Source organism: Cebus imitator, unplaced genomic scaffold, assembly GCF_001604975.1.
Source record: "Cebus imitator isolate Cc_AM_T3 unplaced genomic scaffold, Cebus_imitator-1.0 Scaffold485, whole genome shotgun sequence".
Taxonomy (NCBI): domain Eukaryota; kingdom Metazoa; phylum Chordata; class Mammalia; order Primates; family Cebidae; genus Cebus; species Cebus imitator.
This window is the reverse complement of record NW_016107800.1, coordinates 87,097-92,680: the sequence shown is the minus strand read 5'-3', so window position 1 is coordinate 92,680 and position 5,584 is coordinate 87,097. Positions and strand designations below refer to the sequence as shown.

At 46.6% G+C, this 5,584-nt stretch overlaps 1 protein-coding gene and 1 pseudogene across 1 annotated transcript in view; one reads left to right on the top strand and one right to left on the bottom strand.

Annotated features, from left to right (window-relative positions):
* LOC108292245 (dual specificity mitogen-activated protein kinase kinase 1) overlaps positions 1-5,584 on the top strand; it is a 62,495-nt gene that overhangs the window by 2,789 nt on the left and 54,122 nt on the right. The window lies entirely within an intron of this gene.
* On the bottom strand, positions 2,160-3,993 carry LOC108292246 (annotated as a pseudogene).

Below are 5,584 nucleotides of genomic sequence, written 5' to 3'. Positions count from 1 at the left end.
GCATGTGCCACCATGCCCAGCTAATTTTTTGTATTTTTAGTAGAGACGGGGTTTCACCATGTTGACCAGGATGGTCTCGATCTCTTGACCTCGTGATCCACCCGCCTCGGCCTCCCAAAGGCTTGAGCCACCGCGCCCGGCCCAGTGTTTCACCTTCTTAAAACAGACTGAAAGCCCTGACTGTTAGGACAAGTTCTGACCACAGTGGATTCTGGCTGAATGTTATGGCCTGATTATCCTTTCCTATTTGATTTGGATGTGGATACTAAGAAGAAGTACCTGTTATTCTGTTGTAATTGTGACACCACAACTGTATTCTCTCAAGGGAGAGGGATTTCATTAAAACAGTAAAAGCAGGATGAGAATAAACTACTCCATATTTGGATGGGTCTGGGAGGTTCTAAACAGTGGTTAAGAGGTGAGGGCTCTGGAGTTAGGCTAGGTTTGAAGCCTAGCTCTGTTGTGTGTGTGTGTGTGTGTGTGTGTGTGTGTGTGTGTGTGTGTTTTGGAGACAGAGTCTTGCTCTGTTGTCCAGGCTGGAGTCCAGTGGCCTGATGTCGGCTCACTGCGACCTCCACCTCACAGGTGCAAGTGATTCTCCTGCCTCAGTCTCTTAAGTAGCTGGGATTACTCAGGCTAATTTTGTATTTTTAGTAGAACTTGAACTTGGTCTTGAACCCCTAACCTCATGATCTGCCCCCCTTGGCCTCCCAAAGTGTTGGGATTATGGGCATGAGCCACCGTGCCTGGCCTCTGTTGTGTGTTCAAGTTTTCTAGTTTAAGGCTTAGATTTAGGTTTTTTCATCTGCAAAAATGGGGCTAATAATAGAACTACTTAGCATAGTTGTGAAGATTAAATGAGCTAGTACATATTAAACCTTCCAAAGCTGTTGGCTCCTGGTGCCTTTGTTGCTGCCTAAGTTTTGGACTGAAGGAAACTGGAAAGTGATTTCCATTCGTGGTGGTGGATTGTGTGTTAAAGTGCCTTTGCTTCTGGAAAAGCAGTTCTCCCTAGTTTAGTGTTTTCTACCATCTGCACCTACCTCCATGACTCATTGCTATGTTACAATAGGAGGCATCTTTGTGTAGGCTACCCAAGACAAATAGGGACTGTTTCCCTATATTTCGTAGCACTCATGAGAGGGACAACTGTACACATCTTATCTTTAACTTCTGAGTGTTTTTCTAGCAAAATGTCCCGTCTTGGGCGGCCAGCAGAAAGAACTCTGTTGCTTTCATGATTTCTGTGATTAGATCAGGGAACAATTTTGAATGTTACCAGACAATGTGAACTAAAGAAGAAGAAAATCCATTTTGACAGTAAATAACTCTTGGTACCAAACTGGTAAAGTTGCTTTGTCCTTGGCACCTTGTGCTCACCTCTAACATAGGACTTACCCCATATAGAGATGGAGTTGGGAAATATGGGACCTGAAGTTTATGCAAGTTCTAGGGGTCCTCAAAGAAAAATCATGCAGTTTGCATATTTTGCAAAAACCTGAGCATATTACTAGGGTCTTAAGTGTTAGAATGTAATGTATTGGAAATAACATTATTCTTCTGTTTAAAATGTTCTTCTGGGGCCGGGCGCGGTGGCTCAAGCCTGTAATCCCAGCACTTTGGGAGGCCGAGGCGGGTGGATCTCGAGGTCAAGAGATCGAGACCATCCTGGTCAACACGGTGAAACCCCGTCTCTACTAAAAAATACAAAAACATGCCGGGCGCGGTAGCTCAAGCCTGTAATCCCAGCACTTTGGGAGGCCGAGGCGGGTGGATCACGAGGTCAAGAGATCGAGACCATCCTGGTCAACATGGTGAAACCCCGTCTCTACTAAAACTACAAAAAATTAGCTGGGCATGGTGGCGCGTGTCTGTAGTCCCAGCTACTCAGGAGGCTGAGGCAGGAGAATTGCCTGAACCCAGGAGGCGGAGGTTGCGGTGAGCCGAGATTGCGCCATTGCACTCCAGCCTGGGTAACAAGAGCGAAACTCCGTCCCCCCCAAAAAAAAAAAAAAAAAACATTAGCTGGGCATGGTGGCGCGTGCCTGTAATCCCAGCTACTGAGGAGGTTGAGGCAGGAGAATGGCCTGAACCCAGGAGGTGGAGGTTGCGGTGAGCCGAGATCGCGCCATTGCACTCCAGTCTGGGTAACAAGAGTGAAACTCCGTCTCAAAAAAAAAAAAAAAAAAAAGTTCTTCTGGTTCTATTGCAGTTAGCATAAATCCAAACTCCTTATATTGGACTGTGAGACTGAGTGATCTGCCTGTTGTCCCCACTGTCCCCTCCCACCAATCTCTTTAACCACATTTCCTGCCGCTCCTTTCTTCCATCACGCTAGTCCTCTTTCACTTCCTCTATGGGATGGTCCATACTCACTGCAGGCCTCTGTACATGCTGTTCCCTTTGCCTGGAATGAATCGGCCCTCCTTCACTAGCTAGGCAGGAAGCAGTCTTCACCTATTTGCCTAAATGTCACTTCCTCTGAGATGCTTATAAACCACTGAATGTGGTCCCTCTTTCTCATGTCACCTGAGCTTTTTCATCTTTTTTTTTGATAAGCGGTTTTGCTATGTTTATGTTGCCTAGGCTGGTTGTTGAACTCCTGGACTTCAACGATTCTCCCACTTCAGCCTATTGAGTACCTGGGACTATAGGTGGGTACTACCGTGCCTGGTAGTACCTGAGCTTTTAATGAGACTTAATCATTGTTAATTTTTTACTGAGGTTTGGCTTTCCTGTACACTATAAACTTTAAGCATAGTACTGCCTTTTTTTGACTCACCACTCTGTAAGTACACCCAAAATAATTCCTGGCACATAATAGGTGTACAGATGTTTGTTGAATCAATGAGTGAATGAATATTTGCACAGTGGGTTTAATGAAACTTTAGGTCTTTTCATTTTTCCTTTTCTTTTTCCGTTTATGCTCATTCCTTATCTCCCCATTTCCTTTTGTTTTACAGTCACCCACTCAACCATTCTAAGATATTTATATGGTTTTATTTTTATTTATTTATTGGCGCTATATATGTGTGCCTTTATCAGCTGGGCCACTACTCGAGGGGCATGAAGCGGGAGGAGTGGGTGGCCCGATGCCCTGCTAGCAGTGCTTTACAGACTTGCAGGTGATGGAGAACTCACCTAGGTAGTGGCCAATCGTCTCTGGCTTGATCTCCACCTGGTTGAAGGTCTTGCCGTTGTAGATGACCATGCTGCCCGCCGTCAAGGGCAGGAGGATCCTGTCCTGCAAGCACGTCCTCACCGCTTCCGGCTTCTCCATGGGCGGTGCCTCCTTGGCCTTGCGCAGGCGCTTTAGCAGTGAGTGCTGCTGCCGCGCCAGGCCCGGGTTCAGCCGCCGCCGCTGGTGCGCACTGTACAGCTGCACTGGCTGCCTTTAGGACATGGGTAGCAGCTGGTCTGGGGCCACGCCACGGCAGGTGAACTTGCGGAAGTTCCTGTTGTTCTTCTGCGCTACGTCTGCCATCTTGCCGGATCCTCAGAAAAGACCATTTATGTGGTTTTATAATTCTACCTGTTGGTCTGGTTATGTGTATGCCTTTGGGAAGTAGAACTATGGTTTTGTATGTATCTGCTTAGGATTCTAAAATGCTATAGTGCTAGGAATCTGCACTTCCTAGATAGACTAGAATAGGTTATGTTGAGGTGACAGCCACAGAATCTCAGCAATTTAACACACTTTTAGGTCAGTGGAATCCTCTGTAGATTGTAGTTCTTTAGGGATCCAGGCTGATTGAGGCATCCTCTCTGAAATATACCTACATGAAGAGGGAATCTTGTGAAGAGCCACATTCAGGCTCTTAAAGTTTTGCCAGGAAGTGAGACTTGTAATTTTTGCTGCCATTTCTTTGGCCAGAGCAAATCATGTGGCCATGTTGACCTTCAAGGACGGCAGTGTCGCACTTGGAAGGGGGAGAACCAGGAGTATTTGTGTGTTTTTTAAATAGGGTTTCATTCCCACTGCCCAGGCTGGAGTACAATGGTGCCATCTTACCGCTCACTGCTACCTCTGCCTCCTGGGCTCAAGTGATTCTCCTGCCTCAGCCTTGTGAGTGGCTGAGACTACAGGTGTGTGCCACCATGCCCTGCTAAGTTTTGATTGTTTTGTAGAGATGGGGTTTCACCATGTTGCTCAGGCTGGTCTCGAACTCTGAGCTCAAGCGATCTGCCTACCTCATCCTGCCAATTTGCTGGAATTATAGGTGTGAGCCAGTGTATTGGTGAACCAGGAGTATTTGAACAGAAGCAACGACTATCCCTAAATTTTATATCGGTTTCTTTTTTTGAAACCGAGGTTCGCTCTTGTTGCCCAGGCTCGAATGCAATGGCACGATCTCAGCTCACTTCAACGTCCACCTCCCAAGTTCAAGCAATTCTCCAGCCTCAGCCTCCTGAGTAGCTGGGATTACAGGCATGTGCCACCACGCCTGGCTGATTTTGTATTTTTAGTAGAGATGGGGTTTCACTATGTTGGTCAGGCTGGTTTTGAACTGACCTCAGTTGATACACCTGCCTCGGCCTCCCAAAGTGATGAGATTACAGGCATGAGTCACCGCACCCAGCCTTAGTTTCTTTTTTTTTTGAGACAGAGTCCCGCTCTGTTGCCCAGGCTGTGCAGTGGTGCGATCTTGGCTCACTACAGCCTCTACCTCCCGGGTTCAAGCTATCCTCTTGCCTCAGCCTCTTGAGTAGCTGGGACTACAGGTGCATGCCACCACACCCAGCTAATTTTTTGTATTTTTAGTAGCGATGGGGTTTCGCCATGTTGTCCAGGCTGGTCTCAAACTCCTGACCTTATGATTCGCCTGCCCTGGCCTCCCAAAGTGCTGGGATTACAGGTGCGAGCCACTGTACCTGGCCTTAGTTTCTTTTTTTTTTTTTTAAACCAAATTTGTTTTGAGCTCTATTCATGATGCTATGCAATATGTGTCTAGTTCATTATTTCTCTTGGTTGTAGAGCAATCATGTGCATCTGCCACATTTTGCTTACTTATTTCTCTAGAATTAGACATCTTCATTGTTTCCCATCCCCTTGCTGCCTCAAGCAGTCATGACCATGACCATCCTTGGACATAGAGATAGAGTCTTGCTATATTGCCCAACCTGGGCTCAAACTCCTTGCCTCATGCAATCCTTCCTCCTTGTCCTCCCAGAGTGCTGGGTTTACATGCATGAGCTACTGTGTCTGGCTTGATAACTGTCTAGGAGCTGTTGAAGTGGTTTCACACTGATTTTGTAGTTTCAAACTTGAATGCTTCTATTGGGTAGTTGATGTAATAACTAGTACTGGTGCTGTCTTTCAGACAGCTTCTTGTGAAAAAGGCCTGCTTAAGCCTGTGTCTTTGGGAAGAACATCTCTGCTGCTGTTACAGCAGATACAGAAATGGCAGATAAATTCTTTTTTTTTTTTTTTTGAGATGGAGTCTTACTCTGTTGCCAGGCTGGAGTGCAGTGGTGTGATCTCGGCGGCTCACTACTACCTCATCCTCCCGGGTTCAAACCATTCTCCTGCCTCAGCCTCCCGAGTAGCTGGGATTGCAGGCACACACCATCATGCCCAGCTAAT